The following is a 21,742-nucleotide window of genomic DNA, read 5'->3' on the forward strand; positions in this document are numbered from 1 at the left end:
TCATACAAGTCACATTTATTGTCAATTCATTGGAATTTACAGTTTCACATGTGGAGGTTAATGGTATGGCTATTTGTGCTGCGGCCAAGAAAAAACAAGGCAAGAAGAGAGAGGAAGAAATTTAGGATTATTATTAGTGGTTTAAGTAGACATCTAAAATTCCCAACTAAAGGAATGCACCTATTCATGCCACTCATTCCAAAGTTTTTTCCAAGTTGCTGCTTTCATTTGATTCCTAATTTTAACAAACCCATTTATGGCTTCAAAATGTGAAGTGTTTCAAATGCAGAAAAGAAATACTTAAAAGAGGACTGAAAAATATTAAAAGTAGACAGAATTACTGAGAAAACAGCCAGGTAGTGTGACTTTAGTTAATATAAAGGGCAAATGTCTGGCCATCTTTCAGTATTTGTAAGAGCTCTACTCTTTAATATTTATAATGATAGCTCTGAGTCATTAGGAAAAGGTGAAGTTATGTGTCTATCTTAGCATATTCTGGGCAAAAAATTTTAAATAGTTCATTTAGATAGAGTTCCATCAAAATCATTAAAAATAGTAAGAGTGAATCCTAGTGGTTTTTAGGCACAAGAATTTTATGTTAATCAATTCATTCCCTTTTCCACTTCTCTTTCATTCTCCTTCTCTCTCTTGTCTACTCTATCCCTTCTTTCTCATTGCTCCCCCACCACATGCATATTTTATTTATGTATAATACCTATTTGGTGCTTGACATTGACTTTACTGTTAAGGTGGACTCATATTTAAGAAAACATAGATATAGTAAGATTTAAGTACTTGAAAATAATCTTACACTTTCATTTCTTACATTGAAAAATATGCTAGTATATATTCATCATTCATTTAAGTTCAGTCAACTCTCAATTATCTTTGGTAATAGAGAGTAAAGATAAAATGAACAGATGAAATCTATTTCTAGTCCCCAAACACAACTTTCAATCTCTTCCTCTTGAGTTCTTTACAAGAAGCACTGCTATCTCTCTTTCCCTTCTTTGTAGACTCATTTCACTCAGAGAAAACCAACCCAAATATGAGGATGATCTCAAATTCTTCCTAAAATTAAGATAGTAAATAAAATCTATAACTCTAATTTAAAAAAAATGCTGGGCTGCTTTTTCAAGTACTGTCTGAAACATGGGTTCCTACCAAAGAAGAGTCAAATGTTTTTCGTTAAATAGTGTTATTTTGTAAGGCATTTAATCTTTTTCAGAAGACTGTTTCTTCTAAGTACAAATGTGTTTTAACCTTCAGAGTGGTGGTTGGATTTTTAAACACAATAGCTTTATAAATTTTACAATTTGCAGAGAGGGAGGACAAACAAGTGTTGGTTTATTAAAATTATTAACTACAGCATTAAGAACATTTTACAGGCATAACATCCAGACAGCTAGCATCAGGGCAGGTTTCCCAGCTGCTCCTTAACTAGCAATAGTATTGACTTTTTTTTAGTAAGAGTGAACAGCATTTATCCAAGGAAGAATCGATATGAAGCTGAAACTCCAAGGTCTTAACAGCTAATCCTGAAGAACATCACTCAGAGGAGATACTGGTGTGACGATGGAAACACATTCGAGAAAGAAAAGGATGAAACAACCGCATAAAACACATGCACTCAAATCTGTGTTCAGCTTGAGCATCTGGCATTTAATAAATACAGGAGGGTGGATGCTCAGGTTAGCTGTCCTTACCCCGTGAAAAAGCTGCATTAAACAAAGAGAAAACAAGATCCTCACAGGCACATCGAGGAAGGACACTATAATTTCACACACATTGTACTGAGGGATGTCGATAGCCATTGATTACTTTTCTCTGTGAAGACTCAATAAAATCCTATAAACTAGCCTTATCTTTGATGATACAAAAGGTCAGAATATTTTAAAACATTATCAGGGATGCTGTTTTCTTGTTCTTTTAAAAATTCATCTGAGGAATCTAATCTAATGAGTTAATGTATAAGGAAACTCTGTGTCCCCCTACCCCAAAAGGCAAAAAGAGTAGGAAAGAGGGACCAGATGTACATGTAGCTCTGAGAAACAGTGTCCTAAGTGAGGATAAGAAAGCCTATCTTGAGAGAGTACTGATAAACACATGTCTGGGGTCATGTTTTTTTGAGAGACACTATTCTTGAACAAACGTCTATTTACCCTAGATAAGGAACCAATGACAGACCAAAGTAAAGATATCACCAAAGCCCACCCTGATGAGCCAATGAATTTTACTGAGATTACTTGCAGGAGTATGGATGGGGGTTTACTTAAAGGATCAGAAATGACTCAAGACATCTGCATCACTAAAAGCTCCCCACAAATTGGGTAATGGCTCATGAAAGCTGGAAGCCTGGAGCTCACTATACAGCCTACTTTAAGTTCAACAGGCTGAAGGGAGACATTTTCAGGTGGCTCAGTTGGTCTGAGCCTCTACTAGGCAGCTTGGCTGGCATAAGAGTCTTCTGGACACCCCAGCTTGTTTCTACCTCTTCCAGGTGTCTTGACCAGTAGGAACCTTAGCCTGTCTGTATCTCTCAGCAGACCTTACTGCTTATATAAGCATAAGGAGTGAGGGGCTTAGTGTTTCTGGTCAGTTTCAGGGAATTCCTGACACGTTTGAGTTGTTTACTGAGCTTCCCAGCAGGATGAAATATTTCATCTCCCTTGAGAACATTCCCTGTCTTAAAGATCTTCCCTCTAAGATAAATGGTTTTTGCTTTTTTTTTTTTTAATGTGGGAGGAAATTACTACACAGCAATGTTAATCAAGAAAAACACAATATTTGGAAGAAACAAGAAATTTTTAGTAAGCACAGGAGGTGCAAAAATAGAAGAAAGAAAACTGGGTGCAAGTTCATTGTGGTTTGATTTGGAAATCTTCATTGTGATTTGAATCATAACTATGTATGTTAAAGGCTTGATTGCCAGCTAATGGGCTTTGTAGATGTGACTGGATCATGAGGGTCCTATGGCCATCAATGGAGTCATCTTTTGATGAATTTGCAATCTAATGGCCTAATTAGGAGGTGAAGGAAACTTCCAGAGATGGGGTCTAGTTGGAGGAAGTACATCACTAGAAGTGTGTTGTTGGAAGTTAGATCTTATTTCATATTCTCTCTCCCTCCCTCCCTCCCTCCCTCCCTCCCTCCCTCCCTCCCTCCCTCCCTCCCTCCCTCCCTCCCTCCCCCTCCCTCCCTCTCTCTCTCTCTCTCTCTCTCTCTCTCTCTCTCTCTCTCTCTGCTTCCTGGAAGCATGAACATCTTTCCTTCCCTAGTCCCCAGTGCCATAACTTTCTCTTTCAGCTATCTGTCTCAGCACATCTTAAGCCCTTAGCAACAGAGCCGCCTGACCATGGGCTGAAATTGCTGAAACCACAAGCCCAAATAATTCTTTGTTCCACAAAACTGTTTATCTCAGGCATTTGCCACAGTTATGAAAAGTCTAACACATAACTCTATATACATTTTCTAGCTGTATAATCAGAATTTTGTGAGTTGAGGGAACATGTTAGCTGTGGTTCAGGCAAGAGTATTTACACCCCAGAAGATGAATTCACTCCATTGTGATGGGTTGCACAATGATCTTCCTCTATTCCTCTACCTTTCTGAGTATGGCACAGTAAGAGAAGATGTGGATCCCATATCTGGTCTGAGTTATGCCAAAATAACTTCCTTCAATATAAGAAAAGGAATCCTCTGTAATTGTCTTCCTTAAAATGAGGGAGGCTGTAGCAGAACTCCCAAGGTAGATTGTCAAATTAAGGCCATAGATTAAAAACTCCTTCAGCACATATCTGTAGAAACATATCTATTTAGAAGTTGATATTTGTCTACAGTGTGTTATCTTCCCATTGTATGTGTATCTGTAAACACTTTTTACCTGCTCTTGAGTGTGCACCCCCTCATCCCATGAAACAGATGCCTTTTAGAAAGTTGTTCTGGCTTTGGCTGTCAAAATCATGACTGTTCCAGACCAAAAAGTACTGAGGGGTTCTTGTGATTTATCATGCCTATGATCCATGAATTAAAAGACCTCAGTGAGAGGGACACCAAAATGGTTTATTGTTTCAAGGAGCAGAGTTCTAGAATGTATGCAAGAAAGGCAGCATTGATGCTTGAACAACAGACATCTCTAAATACTGATTCACCTGTCAGACTACACTGTCTCCAAAAGAACACTAATTACAAAAAAAAAAGAAGAGAGAGAAAACATAGATAATGATTCAAAGTCACTGGATTCTGCATGTTGTAATCCAAGTCCAGAAAATTTTCATAGGAGACCCTGAGAAAACCATATACAGCCATTGGTGTTCCTGTCAATTGGCATGCTTTACCTTGGATTTCAAAAATTGGGAATGCCTACAAAAGATCACAGGAAGCCCCCGATATGCTAGCAACATTACTTGCATGTCTTAGTTGGTTAAACAGTCTCCAAGTTGTAGGTTTTCACAAAATCATAGTCTAAAAGTTACCTCCACTGTGTGAATTATCATCGTTTTGGAGTCGCTCTCCTTTGAGTCATCTGTTTGTTCCCTGGTTCAGCTTGCTCTTTCAGGCAAGCCTACATCTAAATGATGCCAAATTGCTGGCTGTCTACTCCATCTTCTCACATCTTTGACGAATTCCACTCTTGCATTTGAAAGTACATCGGGTATCAAGCTAACATCACATATGGGAAGATTTTTCTTATGATTATCATCAATTCCGCTGTCGCAATTGAAAACTCCCATCCTTAATTCTGGATTAGGCTTTCAAGATCCCAAATGAGCTGCTCAAGTATCCGTATTCTTGAACAGGATCAGAAAACTTTTCCTCAGAAGAGCCAGATGGTAAATATTTTCTTGGCTTTGCAGGCCATAGGGTGTGTGCCACAGCTTCTCAACTCTGCCAGAGGAGCTGAAAGCCGCCCTGGCCTAGACACCAAAGAGCAGACATGGCAGGGTGCCAATAACATTGTATTCATGGAGAGTGAAGTCAACGTTCTTGTAGGATTTTTGGTCAAGGTATACTCCCCCTGACCCCCACTAACCATTATTAGCTGTAAAATCCATTCTTATATCATGAATCATGAGATAGGCTGGATGATGTTTATGTAGTCTGGGTTTGGTGCTCAAGTCCTAGTTTGATAAATTCTGTTTTGAAAGATATAGTTTCACAGTTTCTCAACTTCATATACTCATGTTATTGTAGGATAGAGGGCCATTGATTTTAATTCACATTTCGTAGATCTCTTTCTATAACAAAATTTAGAAAATGGAGGTTAGGGGAGTGAGGGAAAATCAGACCTCAATATGTTGACCCAGGTTGAGTCACATAACCAAGGTAGCTGTGAGTCACAGATGTACACCTGTTCTTGATGCATTACTGTAGGCATATGTGTGGGGCTTGCCTGCCTTAGTGTCAAAATGTGCTCATTCTCTTATTGGTTTCATTTTGCAACATCAAAATGAATGTGTTTGCTTTCACAGTATATCTTTCTATCATATGAAAATAAATCAGTATATAAACTGTTCAACTGCATTGTTCAAATCTTTTCTTATCTTACATGCATAAAATTATAGAATAATCACTCCATACATAGTTGCAAATTTTAGTCTATACATTATGCATATAATATATTATAAAATACTATATATTATACACATATATGCTTTAAACAGTATATGTAATAGCATAATATACACATATACTGTATAAATCATAGTATAAACTATCTATAAATTATAGCTATAAATATGTGAAAATTAAGTATACTTAAACAGTATCCAAATCATATGCTATAGTATAGTCATAGCATCTGGATCCACCTCATGAGATATTCTTTGCATCAAAATTTTAGCACCCTAACTTTTCTTTTTGAGATAAGGTCTCACTATGCAACCTTGACTGGCCTGGAACTCACCATGGCAACCAGGTCAGCCTTAAACTTGTAGCAATACTCATAACTCTGTCTCCTGGTTGTTCTGATTACAGGCACACGTCACCAGGCCTGGCCCCAAATTATATTTTTAAAATAAGGACTTTATAGACTTTAATCCTAATAGGTTTCTAATACAGGTGAAATTCAGATTCAAAAGTCAATCTAGTTGTCATAGATTATTATTTAGAAATATTTGTAAAAATTAAAATGTTTAGCTATAAGAAACTGGGCCAAATACGGCAATTCTTATATTTTTCTTGATGATGAACTGTTTTATCTGTTTTATCATTCTGATATAAAAACAGATCAGGAGAACTAGACAGTGTAGCAGTGTGGACTTCAGTTGCAGTCCCTGAGCTCAGGAGATTAAGACAGAATTGCTTGAACATAGGAGTAATGAGACCCTTACTTCAAAGAAGAATGGGAATACAAGGAGGAAGAGGAGGGGCCCCCCTTCCCTTCCTTTTTTATATATTTCAGCAGTACTAGGGATTGAATATATGTTATCCTGCGGGAAAGGCAAGCACTCTACCACTAAGCTATATCCAGCCCTAGAGTCAACCAAAGTGGAAGTCTTGTGAAGTAGTACAATTAATGAAACAAGGGAAAGATGTTCAGTATCATATTTTGAGTTTTGAGATTTGTTATAGTCTTTCTACACATTGTTCAATATTTTTTTTACTTTCAGTATATTAAATTTCAAATTGTGTTTGGAATTACGTACTTCCTGATATCATATGCTTCTCTTCATGTTGGCCTACAGGCTCTTAGAGGGAAAAGAACATCTTATTTCCTACTCCCAGGACTTATCAAAATGCATAGATTAGCTTGGCTGCTTAGTGTAATTTTGTAGAGGGTGCTGGGGAGATGGTTCAACGCCTAAGAGAATTTGTTGTGGACTGGGTTTGCTGTTCTTGCATAGGACCAGAGTTCAGATCCCAGCACACACATAGGCAGTTTCACAACCACCTGTAACTCTAGCTCCAGGGCATTCAATCTTCTTTTCTGGTCTCTACAGGCATTCACATCCATGTGCTCATATACACCTGCATACATACATACAGATAACTTTAAAAAGAATGAAGCAAATCTTTAAAGAACATATTTCTACAGAAGAGTAAATCAAATGGTGTTGAAAATCAATTTGCTTAGGTTTATTATAGGAAAACGATTGTATATTTCTGCCTCTACTTTCATCTAGAAGGAACAGTGCTACTGACTCAGTTATCTTTTCCCAAGAGCTTCTGTAAAGCAAAGGAAATAAAACCATATATCTGAGGTCCTCTTATTGAAGCCTTATTATCTCCAACTGTGAGTATTTTCACAGCAGATAAACATTTCCTGTAACTTCCAACATAAACAGAGCTAGCTCTATACTTTTGAGTAAAGATAAGATGTGTACTGCTGAGGGCTTGGGGCTGAGTGCTAAGCAAGGGCCCTCATGTAGCTGGGCACTCACTGACGCTGCAAACCCAGCTGCAAGCTGGCAGATGGCAACAGAGGGTGTAGCCATTGCATGGGTTAACAGAGGGCACAGAAAGTCATGTCACTTGTTTTACTAGCATCATAAGTGAGTACGTCTCTGATTGTGATAAAGTACATAAGATGTCAAAACATATGTAAAGTGACTTTAAGAACCTTGATTTATGCTCCTTAAAAATGCTAATCATTTTATTGTATTGCACTTACCTATCTAAAAAATGGGTGAAGTAACAATTTTGAGACTCTAAGGGCTGTAAAACTATTTGTAAGTAAGCCCTTTAGTCGTACAATGGCTCCGACTGCACCCTGCTCTTGAAGTTAAGCATCCTAAGGAAAAATATCTAAGCTACTCAGTAAGTCAATAAACTTCCTATCAAATCTTCTTCAGCTCACTCAGAAATATGATTAACATAAAGATAGAGAGAGCGAGGCAATCTGCTAAAGGAGTTGCCCTTCTTTCAAAGGCAAGCATTTGCTAGCTTCATGGGCTCCACTGGCCCTTCACTGGAGTCAGGTTCTGGGATTATAAAGGTGCATTACCATTTGCTAGACGGCTCTCAGATGGCTGCAGATCCATTGACCATCGATTCAATAGTTCCTCTTCATTGTCAACTTGACAGGAGAGACTCACCTAGGAGACACAACTCTGGGCATTTCCAGAGAGGTTGAACTGTGGAGGCAAGACTCTTCCTGAATGGGAGTGGCACCAACCCACAGGCTGGGGTGCCAGACTGAATACTCAGGGGAAAGGGAGTCAAGAGTCTGCATTTACCTCTTGGCTTCCTGACTGCAGATACAATATGAACAGCTTCCTCACGTTCATGCTGCCATGCATTCTCCGCCATGATGGACCGCACACTCAGACAGTGAGTCAAAATAAATTCCTCTGCTCTCAAGTTCCTTTTGTCAGGAATGTTGTCATGACAATGACAAAAGTAACCAGCATGTCTTCCTTTCTTCTTTGGTACACTCACTCTAAGAAAAATACATCCCAAGATCTCTGGTGGATGCAGCTTCCAAAACGCCACAGATAACATAGATAACATAGAACCCTATATATTACTTCTTGAAGTATATACACATATATTTGTAATGAAGTTTAAATCAGTAAGATGTTAAGAATTTGATTTTTTGGCCAGGTGGTGGAGCACGCCTTTAATCCCAGCTCTCAGGAGGCAGAGCCAGGTGGATCTCCGTGAGTTCAAGGCCAGCCTGGTCTACAGAGCAATATCCAGGACAGGCACCAAAACTATACAGAGAAACCCTGTCTTGAAACCACCCCTCCCTGCCAAAAAATTGATTTTTATGGTGACAGTGGTTTGAAAGGCAGATGTTTGACTGCTTACCTTACAGGAGCTCTCACTGAAGTGTGGGTGTGGATGTCTACTAAAAGGTGTAACATTGTTCTGGAAGGATGACATTTGTACTAGAAGCAATATTTGCTCACTTGTAGGCCTTGGGCCAGCAGATCATAACAGCATGACTTAGCATGGGGCTGCTCATACCCCATGTCAGAGGTGTCAGAAAAGAAAAGGGAGTCCAGCATTGTGGTTTGGGGACGGCACTTTGAATTAAGGAACTGGAATCCGAGACCAAGTTTGGGCAACAGATCAATCAATCATGCCTATGAAATGGGGCCTCCAATATGGATAGCTTTCTATACTCGACAATAGGGAATACTTGGGCAGTGTCACATTTGGACAATCTCCCCAGACTTCTTGAGGGGAATGAACATCAATACAATCTTCCCTGTGTTCTGGTGCCCTTGGCTACCTTTGGCCTGAGTCGTTTCTCTCTAATAAGCCAGGACTCATGAGCATAAGGTCTCTTTTTTAGATTTGGGAGTCTCTGGCAAATTCTTGAAACTGGTGGCTTTGGGAACATTCCAAACTTGAAAGTGATGTCAGAAGTGACAAGGTCTTGTGTGTATTGTTCCTTTTAAGTGTTGGTGTTGTAGATGCTCAGCCACTTCAATGAGCTTAGATTCAGTCTCCAACAACAGAACTCCCCGGGGTGACTGATTCAAACCCACCGAATCAGAAAGCTGAGGGAAGGTTGGGAAGCGGCATTATTAATGGTGTGCCCTGGTGATTTGCCTGGGCTCTAAAGGAGAGTACCACTGTCTTAGAGAGTGAAAAATCAACTTCAGAAGACATTAACCTCATCTGAAAAAAAAAATAGGTTGGAGAATCCTAGGGAGCTACAGGCCCTGTATCTTGGTTTTGTTTTTTCAGTGTTCCAGGTTACAGCAACTCTGGAAAATAACCCTATGTAGAATGCAAGAGCCAGTGATGAGTCTGGGTTGCCTACCTCATATTACTTGGATTTCTGCTTTTCCAATCTGGTCATGCTTTCCATTGGAACATATGGTTCAGAGAATTTGAGTTCAAGCCAGCGATGAGCTGGCTCTGGCTTATGACAAATTCGAGCACTGGTTGTGTATATTTTTTCACAGTTCTATGTTCAGTGAGAATCACATTGGTAAGTTGGAATTGGTCATTGGGGAGCCAGGGAGATGGCTCAGGGTTTGATGCACAAGAATGAGAACCTATGTTGTGCTTCCCAGAAAACACAATAAAAATCTTAGAGGGACTACCTGTAGTCTTAACCTTAGCCAGTGTAGCCAGTGAGAGATCTTAATTTTAAATTAAGGTGAGGGAGTGATGAAGAAAGCCACCAGATATTTAGCTCTGCCCCTTGTGGTGATATTTTATTTGTATGTTAATAAATAAAGGTTGCCTGGAGATCAGAGGAAATAGCCAGCCATTTTAAGTAAACACAAAAGTCAGACAGTGGTAGCATATGCCCTTAATCTGATCACTTGGCAGGCAGGGTCTCTGTGTGTTCAAGGCCATACTAGGGAATAGACACTCACCTTTAATCCCAGTACCAACCATAGAGACTTGGAGGTCTGTACAGACAGGCAGTGACAAGGAAGTGAGGTAGCTGGGCTAAGAGAGCCAATGAGAGGGCAGAACAGCAAGGCAATAAAAGCCTGGGTAGACAGGAAGTCATGGCATTTTGGAAGCTGCAGAGCTGGTGAGGTAAGGTTGGTTGGTGGCTCTCACTATTTCCCTGATCTCTAAGGCCTTCACCCCTTTATTTGGTTCTGTGTTTTTATTTAATAAGACCTCTTAGAAATTTGTCTACAGCCCCCTTCCCCCACCCAGAGAGATACACAGGCATCTTTACCCATGTGTACGCACACATACATACACATACATGAAAAGAATATAATGAAGTAAAAGCTAGACAGACAATGAAAAAGGAGAGTGATCATCAGAGGGAATATTTGCAGAACAGAAATGGGCACAGTGTATAGTTCCAACCCCATTAGTTGTTCTCTACCAGTGTTTCACTGGTGCCAACCCCTGATAGTGCCGAAGGGTAGCACGGATAATTTTCTCATCCTTTTACCTGCATGGGTTAAGACAACTGTGATTCAGTTTTAGGGACTTGGCCTTTCGTAGAATACAGAGTGCAATGGTTGCGAACAAAAAGATTGATTGCCTGGGACCACCAAGGCTATGTGCGTATCTGTATCAACCTGTAGAAGATAGGGTACATTCTAGTTTTATGAGTGATACCACAGGAAGCTTGAAAAGTAGCATTTAATTATGAAGAATGCCTCATCATTCCGCTTTCCCACGACCATCACTGTAACAGCACAAGCACAATGGTTCCAAAAGAGCCTTCATCATCGAGCTCTGATGTCAAAATGGTGATTTTTTTTTTTTGGAAGATGAATAAAGGGATTCTTTTCCTCCGGTTTGTCATCAACAGAAAAAGGGACTCAGAGAGCCAGGAGAATGAGTGATGGGAGGCTCTGGGCTGTGGATCTTTCCTGTGTGGCTTTGCCTAATAGTGAAAATGTAGGCACTCCCTGCACAGTATTCCTTTCCAGCTCATCTTCCATTGTCACTTAAGAGTGTGAGATAAGCGTTTTATTATGAGGGGCAACTGATTGAACTCAAAACCAGTGCTGCCAAAGGAATATGAAGTTCTTTTCCTAAGCTGAATTGTTAAGATCACTAAACGAAAGAATGGGGGCTTCCTGCCTTTACTTTCAACCAGATTTTAGTATCTAAAATATTTATCTAGGAGTGCCTGGGGCCATTTTAAAATTATGTCTTAGTGGGGTTTACATTTTATTTCTCTAGAATGAACTCATTAGGCATATTTAAAACATCCAAGGAAGTTTTCGGTGCTAAGCCAACTAACTAACACCGTACAGATCAACACATGATGAGGGCAGGTTTGCAAACCCCACGAGAAGGTAGGTCTATGTGCTGCTTCTTCCTTGTGAACTTATTTTTGAAATGGCACCTTTTAGATGGCTTAAAAAGAGGTTTATCTAAGAAGATTCTTAATTTTGATTGAAAGAGTATTTTTTTTCCATAGAGCTAATTCATTTCCACAATTTTTTTTTTTGAAGATGAATTTGCTTAAATGACCACTTCGATGGCTTTTCTGGTATAGTCAGGAACACAGCTGAGAGGCCTGGGAGCATTTACTGAACACTTACTGAGTGCCAAGATGCTCTCCTAAGTACTAAATATACCTTATCTCAGTTAATCCTCCCACTAACTCTGGGAGATAAACACAATCCCGATCCTAGTTTACAGATAAGGAGAGTAAAGCTTAAAAGGCTGAGAAGCAGGCGAAGGTCAAAGGCTTCTGAGAGGCAGAGGCCCAGGCTAGATGATCTGATACCCAAGGCGGTGCTCTTAATCTCTTCCCATTTGGTCTCATACTCACGGTACTACAGAGCCAGGGCAAATCCCAGAAGGAATCCATCACATGCCTGTAACTCTGAAACAATTTTAACCCAATCTGAGAAGGTTCTTGGGAAGCCCTTCTGTGCATCCCTTGAAACGATTCAACGAAGTTACTAGAAAGGACATTTTAATTCTGTCCACGGTAGTAGACAGGACATCTCCAGTGCCTTTGTCTCCTAATTATTGCCAGTAATTGATTGGTAATTGATCAAACAACTCTAGTTAATCAGTCAAACCGTCCTCAAAGAGTTGCAATCTTATGTAGAAACATGAAAGTATTTCTCCCAATATTAAGTAGTCTACTGGCTGCCGCCTCACTAGTTTTGCCAGTTTAAGGCACCAATAGCTCTGAAGCTCTCTCTCTCTTTTTTTTTTTTTTCCAAAGAACTTTCTGGAACTTCACATTTTCTTACCAGTTAGCAGTTCCATGTCTCCTTTTGCAGCCCAAACCCTACTGATTCCCCTATAAATGTGAGCTCACTGTGGTATGTCAAGTTTTTGCTTACCTCTCCCACAAACCCTTCGGAACACAGATGAAGCCACCAGATCTCAGCCATGTCTGAAGCATCAGTACAACACAAAAACTGCCCAGATTCACTACTTACAGCCTTCATACTCCCAAGCTGTACCTCAGCCCCCGGAACCACAAGCTGGATAAACCAAAAGCACTGCGCCAAAATACAAGTACAGACAGATAGGATCTGCCTTAGTTCTCTCTAAAACCTTGTCTTCAAAGTTTTGTTGGATCTGTGGTGGAAGAAAAAGCCTTAAAGGACACCACTGTAATGACTTCAGGATTACTACTGTATGGTGATGTTGTTTTTTTTCTATTGTCTTGATGGAATAGCACATGGCTCCCCTCTGTCCATGTTAATCTCTTTACCACAGTAGCATTACCACACCCTTAGATTGCTCTTCCAAACATATTCATGGTGTGTGTTCCTCACATCATCATGTTGTGACTTTTCTAAATCGTTCTCCTCTGCTTCTAATTACATTGCCATTAAATTATGTCTCCCCTGCTGTATGTGATTACAAGTAGGCTATGCTGCTCCCTGAATGCTTTGCTACTCAGCTATCCCCTCCACAACTAACCCGCTTCTTGGCCCCGAATGATGCCCTGGGTTTCACTCCCATTTGACATTGATTGAGACTCTAGGTTTTGTACTTGCAGATTCATGGTGCAGCCATTGGGGATGGAAGAAATAAATGCATTTTCATGTGAGAAAGACATGAATTTCATGAGTCAGAAGCCGATTTCTATGGTTTGAATATATCTCTGCAAAACTGATGCATGGGAAAAACTGAATCTTGCCACAGTAGCTTTGAGAATTGGGACCTTCAAGAGGTGATTCTATTATGAGTGTTCAGCCCTCCTGAATGGGTTGATATTGTTATTGAGGTAGTATGTTACTAATTAAAAGATAAGTTTGGCCACCTCCTCTGCCATCTCTTTCTGCCCCTTAAGGCCTCTCACTGAGTGTACCTCCTGCCATACTATAATCTAGCATGAAGGCCTTCACCTGGTATAACTCCTTGGTATTGGGCTTCTTCAAACTGTGAGTCAATGGAGTGTTATTCTTTAAAAGTTACCCAGTCTCTGATATTCTGTTATAGTTATGTGAAGATGTATTAAGACATATTCTTAGCTTGGGATCCATACAAAGACACATGTTGTGACTTACATACAGCCCGTGGGCTGTAGTTTGTCCTTGGTTAGAAATTCTCTGGTTTGGATTCATATATTCCAAAGGAGAGACTGTTTATTGTTATACCAGTTATCACCAGTGGAGAGACTATTTATTGGCTTACCAGTTATCAAGTTTATAGTTTTGGGCTCTGAATTTTGATTGCTTGGCTTTGAATTCCAGAACTAGCACTTACTAGTTTCATAAACCAAATTATTTGGTTTCTGAAATTCTTTTTTTTCCTGTGAGATAAATATAACCATAATAATTAATTGTGTGAGTGTAACCAGAATCAGACAAGAGACCCTGGTATCCAAGCACTTGACACATCGTAATAAATGGTTAAAAATTAGCTATAGTGCTGCTGCTGCTGTCAGTGATGATGATAACATCCATGATGATGGTGATGATGATGATAATGATGATGATGTATTCCTCAGAGCCTTCATAGTCCACAGAGGACCAATCTGTATTATGGAGACTCAGAAGAGAAGGACTTGAGTAACTGTTGTTCACAGTTATAATATATCGTATTAAGTACTTAATGCATATATGTCAAATATAAATATCTATGCCTTTATTTCCTCACCTACAGAATGGGTAGAATTGGCCAATACAACAGAGCATAATAGCTGAGATGTAAGGATTTCAGGCTACATTTGCTAATAACATGTGGTGTGGGAATTGCATGTGTGCCACAGGACAACGTCTTCCTTCCACTTTTCCGTGTGTTCTAGGAATAGAACTTCGGTAGACAGGATTGTGTACCCAGCTCCATTACCTGCTGAACCATCTTGCTGGCCTGATCACAAGTTACTGCTGTTTGAGGATGGGTGTGGGAGCAGGGAAAACTCAGGAAGTAGCCCATTTTAGGATGTACCCTTGTCTGGGATTCATTACCTCTCTCCTATAACAGTGAAGAAGGAAGAAACACATCAACGTGTGGAGCCCTGGGAGATGCAGAGGGCTAGAACTGCTGACATTAAGGTAAAGAAGTTGCTTGAAGAAGATGGGAGGTAAGAGAGGCAAACAAAAAGCCACTCCAGGGCCTTTTCAGTTTCAAAATCTGTCCTTGTAAGGTAAAACTGAGACACATAAAACACATAAATCAAATGCATGGCTCAAAGCCTATAAGGCAAATACCACTCAGGTGAAGAAATTCCACACAGTCAGCTATAGCAACATTTCCTTCCACACATCCCATCCAAATCATACACTCTGTCCAGATGGAAGTGACTATTACTTTATTGGTGACAACATCCCTAAGTTTTTACATTTTTATAGTTTTATCATACAATTGTGCACACCTAGGAACTATAATTGAGTCCTGCTCAACTGAAAAATAGATCTATTTGCAGTCTTTTTAATCCACGGATTTCTCTTCCACTTTTTTAAAAACTTGCCCTTCATTAGGTGGGAGAACTTGCATTGTTAGCCTGTAGAGTTTTCCTGGCTGATCGATTCTCTGTGCAGATGTCAATATGTTCCTCTGTCTTTGGAATTTTCCTGCAAACTGGCCTCTGGACCCAGGACTGAGTCAGACCCAGGTCCCACCCTTTCGGCAAGGCTAAAGGTGATCTTTCTAGATACTGCCGTTCCTTCTGCCCTACTCATCATTTTTGTAAGGATTTTTGGCAAGACTTTATAAGACATGCGATATCTAATTGTCCTGTTGTTATTTTGGCATTCATTGGAACTTAATGTTCATACAGACTCACTCAATGGGGGTTGAAAAAAATTGTGGTTTTTCTAATTACATCATTTCCTTTTAGTTTATCAGTTGGGATATTGACATAGATATTTTCTTCTGCTACTTGGATCCTTGTTAATATCTTAGAAACTGCAAAATAAAGGAAATGATATATTTTCCTTTATTTAGCAATTTCCAAGGTAAGGAATTATTTTCTCATACTTTGAATATGACTTTAAAGTATCATTATGAATTCACAGATTTATGAAAATATTGTGTTTAAAATCATTGTAATGATTTTCACCATCAAAGTTTAATTTTTATTTGGCCAGTGAGGGCCTTTCTATGAACTTCTACTTTGGACTTGGCCCTTCCTGTTAAAGTCCTTTTGATATTCCACTTCTTAACTAACTCCTATCACATAATATACCATATTCATTTTATACTTTGCTTGGCTCCATTTTTTTTTTAAATCTTTGTTTCCTTCAGAGAGGAAACCTTCAACTCTCCAGACTGTAAGAGTGAGTGATGCAGATTTCAATGAGGCTGTCATTGCTTAAAGCCCTTTTCCATGGGCCAAGCGAATGCATGTGTTGAAAGATTAGATACCGGGGCCTTAAATCCATATTGTGTTCTAGTAGGAGATGACTGATCTTCCCTTTAACTTCTGTGTGACATGGGTGTTTGCTCTTGTCATCCATGACTGCCTCTTTTTCTTTTCCTAGCTTCTATCCCTGATTCTTTAGAAGGGAGAAAATAATAGAAGTAGGTAATCTCATGTTACTCATTTGTTTATCTCATATCATGCACAACAGTCTCAAAAACCAACAACCTCCACGTCCCCAACAATAGGGCTACTGAAAGTTTACAAACCTGCCTACATTTCCCACTCTGACTTTCGGAGCCATATTCGATGCAGCCACAGCACACAGCCATTGTGTGCTATATGCACCCTCTGCCTTCAGATCCAGCCTTCCTTTCCAGGGCAAATATATATTTAATGATCACCACCGGCCCTTAAGTTAATGTCTCTCTAGGGAATGTGTTGTCTGAAGAGCCTTTTGTCTACTAATTATCCAAGAAGAGTTCATAGGAACAATATTCCCTGTGTTTGTGCAGTCTGGGAACGGTTGGTTCATGACTTTTCCACGTGAAAGTCCACTTTGCTGTGTATTAAATCTTGGGTTCACATTTTTCTTTCTTTGTATGTTTTGAACACACGCCTCTCTTTCTCTGGCATATAGCATGACGCTTATAAAGTCATATAATAATCTGGCTTTCTTTTCCCTATACATAGTGAGGTGTTTCTTTCCACTCATCAAGAAGATGCCCAGCAGCATTAATATGCAGATTCTATCAGTTTTATCAGATGCTGTCCTGATGCTGTTTATTCAGGATTCCCAGGAACCTGGTGTGTACTTCCAATATAGATTTTTTTAAGTGACTATTTCCGGTTAGGTTTCTTGAATGACATAAGTATTTTTAGCATTTGTTCTGCTTTCTTGTGATCTTGGTTTCTCCTTCATTCACTATTGATCACAATCTCTAGAATCTGTTCTTTTGTTTTCTTTCCGATAGCAAGCATTTCTCCCTCCCCACTCCTTTTTTTGAAACCTTCTCTTTCTGTCATCTATTGTGTTGGTAAGCCCTGGTGTTCTGGTTTATTCTTTTACTTCTAAAATGGCTTTCAGTCTAATTTCTAATTCTTTCCCGAAGTCTTCCACTTGCTTCATCACCGAGCCTCCATTCTGATTCACGTTGTCCTTTTATGTATTGTATCGTTTCCGGAATGTCTTAGCTTGTTTTGAAATGGCAGGTTGCCGTTTTGATCTTTTTTTGAGGACACATCTTTCTAGTGGGCTCTCATTGTCTGCGGGGGTGGGGGGGTGAGGGGGGTTGTCATTCGGCGGCGTGCGCTCTCCTTTTCTTATCAGAGTGTTGTATGGGATCTGACCTCCGTCCTTCTTTGTGCTTCGCGTCTATGTGAAATTAGTTTTCTTGAACTTGAAGAACAAGGCTGGATTCAGCGGAGGGTTCCCAGTTTCCCAGAGTTCCCTCCTCTGCTGCTTCTCTGGATGCTCAAAAGCATGCTGGCAGCTTCCTCGGACCATAGGGCTCTCCACCGGCTTTGCCATTAGTCTGGGCTTTCCCTTGACTCTGTCTCAGCTGACCCCATCTTGTTTGGTGCTGAGGACAGTGCCTGCTGCTCCCACTCTGTGCCGAGTCTGTGATGTGAGGAAAGCCCTAGCTTCCTCCCCTAACAGCTATAACAATCATATGTTACAGCCACACAGACATAAACATAGACATATTGTTCTACGGTAAAACATTCCCTTCAAGCTAATTTTTCCTTCCGATTTTAAAGGAAATTAGAGCGTTTCACAGATCTCTGAAACCCATTGCCTAAGTCTGAGGTTTTATGGATGTGATGAATAACTCAGGCCTGAAAGAAAGTTGGATTGTGGGAGGGTGACACTGTGGGCCACGTTTGAGAATTCCTCATGGTAGACTATCCCAACCCTTCTCTGCCTTTGTGAGATCACTGCACTTCCTTAGTGTTGCATTGTGGGAAAGTCTCCCCATGGCTACTGTTCTCATCAAGCTGGCTCATTGAACTCTTCAGTGCATAGAAGTTGACATGTTGGCTATGTGGTGGTGATGGGGCCGGGAGAGGTCGTGTTCTCTGTTATATTGTTACTTCTCTCTGTGTTTTTTTACACAGACATCCCAAGCATGCGTTTCTCCTTACCTGCTTGCATTTTTGCTATGCATAGGGACGCATTACCATCTAGCGTTGTCGTTAACGTAGTCTGGGGGCTTCACACACAGTTCTCTTGGTCTCTTTGCTTATATGAGACAGTTTAAAGAGATTAAAAGAAATCAAACTACTACCTCTGCTGCATTTTCTCTTTCAGAACTTTTAATAAGCTTCAAGTCTCAGTTTATCACAGGGAGCCACCCTGTTTGTCTAAATTGCTCCCAAATAAGCTCTTCTTTCTAAATTTTAATCATAAAGGATTGACTTGTAAGTAATTATCATACTTTAAGACACAAGCATCTCTGGAATGGCTAAGGGGGAATAATCAGTGATTCACACATTTAGAGTGAATTCTTTTCAGGAGCCAGGCTTTCCTAATCTATTGACAAGTGGCATTAAAAGATGAGAGTGAATTAGACATGGCAGATACAATTTTGGAGTTGAGATAAATGGCAGATATCCAACTTCCGGCATGCAGCAAACAGTAAGGAGGGAGTCTTAGGTAGGCATACTGGAACCAGACATACTGTATGTACTTGGGGTTTTGTCTATCACCAGCCAAACCTTAGAGCTCTTGAAAAGCTTTTATGTGGGTGAGACATTTCCACTTCAAGTTTATTAACAAATATTTTGTCCTGACTAAAGATTGTCTTTCCATGCTTGGGAGTTGGAATGGTTGCCTCAGACACCAAGCAGGCAGAGAAAGGCACACAAAGCCCAGATGAATGTCATTCTTAATATCCTTATACTGCCTCAAAAATGCAATTATCTGTTTAAGTCTACCAACTGCTGGACCAGTGATTGATGTACACCTGTAAACTTGCTATGACCTGTCTTCTAAAGAACAAGATAACATCTCAGAGACTTATTTCAGACTCAAACGTGTCCTGATTATTTGCTTATTATCTCTTGGCTTTAAGCCCACTTTTCTATATTTTGCATCATGGTGTTAGGGGTAGAAGTCTGTAAAATACATTTCCTGTACTGCTATACGGTTGATTTCCTGTCCAGTCTGTGAAGGGAAGACATGGGAAGGCAAGGAGGAGGGCAAAGGACTTTCAGGTGCCATAGCCTGTTGCCGACACCATTGCTTTGGGAGACAACCAAAACTCCTGCCTCCAGAGCCCTTAACATTCTCAGTATGCTGACACTGCGCCCATCGTGGGCATTTTCGTCTTCCATCTTGTTCTTTGCTTGTCAAGGCTCAGTTCTCTGAGTGCCAGGCACACTGGACTCCAGACTCTTCATCTTAGACATCTTACTATCTTCCTCCAGTTCTCCTGGCCTGGGATTGACAGGGATTTTCTGGAATGACTACTGCTGAGACCACCTCAACTCCAAGGTTGTATTTGCTCGCTGCTTTATTTCTGTCTAGGTGAACTCAAATCCACTTTTCTCTTTCACACTTCCAACTAAGAAGACCTGGCAGTACGTTTCTTCAGTTTAAAATCCCAAATCAGAAGCCAATCATGGTGATACAGATCTGCACTCCCAGAACTCAGGAAAACGAAGCAGGAACATCATAAATTTAAAATCATCATGGGTTTCATAGTGAGTTCAAGGGTAGACTGAACTGCATATGGAGACCCTGCCTCAAAAAGTTGAGGATGGAAGCATAGTTAATATTAAGATACTTATCTAACATGTATGGGTCCTGGGTTTGATCTACAGCATCACACACATATATAAATCCTAAGTATAGTTAGTCATTGTTTTGCTTTTCTGTTACTCTTCCCAAATTGCCATATTTCCCACTGAACCCATGTTGGCATGTTAGCTATTACTTTGGGGCATGTTTTTTTAATACTGTCAAGTGGGGATTTGCTTCTCTGGATTCTAAAACTTGATAAACAGATACATTTAAAGAAGACCTTTTGAATCTGTATATAAAACACCCGACTTGTTATTATAAAGGAAAATAATTTTAAAACTTAGTATTATTAAAGCATACATATATGAAATATACATATATGTATATATGTATATACATATATAAAAATCATTATATAAAAATAAACTTCAGATAACGATGTTACTTCAGATGTAGGACAGAAGGATTAGAAGATAAACCTTAAGACACAAGATTAAATAAATGGTTATTTTTTTTTTCTCCAAAGAAGACAGAATGGATGTTGATACTAGAATTATGAATGATTTCCTGGAAGGTAATCAGTAAACTTGAGGTGGGATGGGGATGCATTTAGGGAACTGAATGTGGAGCGGAGCCTGGCTGACAACAGACTCCTTATAGTGAGGGTTGTTAGTAAAATGAGTTGCTGAGAAATAATGGGGAATCCCATTGTCTGAAGACAAACAATGCACACACACACACACACACACACACACACCCCACACTTCATGCTTTCCCTGGTTGGGACACTGGATTCCTGCCAACGGTTTGATGTGACCTGCTAACCTCCGCATGGCTTTCTTACGTCTTAGGACTGTATTTCTAAGAATTTATGACCTCCTTACTTTTATTCACCCTTCGCTCTGGTTTGGTTGATGAAAAGCACACCCAGGGATCTCTACTCAGTTGGAGGGGCTGCTAATTGATTTTAAAAAATGCATTTTGTCCCTGGTCACTAATTGACTTGCGGAACAGCTGCTGGTTTGACAAAAACCAGGTTGAAAAGCAGTTCCCACTATGGGGCGGTCTGTTGGCAAACATGATTGCTCCTGCTTATCAATTGAAAAAGCACAGCCTTACATTTTCTCAGAGACTGGCTGTAAAAGTTCTCCATTGTCTTCGGAATAATGTCACTCTGAGCAATCATTTAACTAAAGGTGAATTAACCTTAGCAAATTGTATAAAGAACATGAAGTCGTCTACCATCTACAGTTCTTTAGAGGTCAAAAGCGTTAAGTTTAATAACCAAATAAATAATTCTTCAGACACCGATGAAAAGAATTATTTTTGTTGTACCTTAGAAATTGAATGGACCGAATCAATGTTCCTTTTATGGTTAAAATAGAATATGAAGTATTAAAGTTTGCTATAATCTAAGAAACTATGCATTTCTTTCAAAGAATCATGTGGCTAACCCTTGATTGTACTGATTTATATTCGTTGGTATTGGCTAACATTTTTCTAATTATTGGTGGGACACTACTAAATTAAAAAAAGCTTAGCAATTAATGAAAATAAAACTTCAAATGTAAATCCTATTAAATTAAAGAATACAATTATAAATTGAACAAATAGTCTGTCCTGATGGAGTCAGATAAAAATAGATATTTTTATCTGAAAAAAATAGAATTAAATAGTTACATATATTCTTTAGTAGCAATAGAATAATAATAAAAAAAAAACTAGAAAAAGTCATCTTCTGCCCCAGGAATGAGAGAATCTCAGTTTCTTTTATTTTGTTCATCAGTACATCCACGCTAGGCAAGGCCTCTTGTAAATTATTGTGGCTAGCA

The 21,742-nt window shown here is 39.6% G+C and overlaps 1 protein-coding gene across 1 annotated transcript in view; it reads right to left on the reverse strand.

The window, feature by feature from the left end:
• Tenm3 (teneurin transmembrane protein 3) overlaps positions 1-21,742 on the reverse strand; it is a 2,633,929-nt gene that overhangs the window by 654,129 nt on the left and 1,958,058 nt on the right.

The sequence above is a fragment of the Peromyscus californicus genome, unplaced genomic scaffold, assembly GCF_007827085.1.
Source record: "Peromyscus californicus insignis strain IS unplaced genomic scaffold, ASM782708v3 Scaffold_23__1_contigs__length_62951481, whole genome shotgun sequence".
NCBI lineage: Eukaryota > Metazoa > Chordata > Mammalia > Rodentia > Cricetidae > Peromyscus > Peromyscus californicus.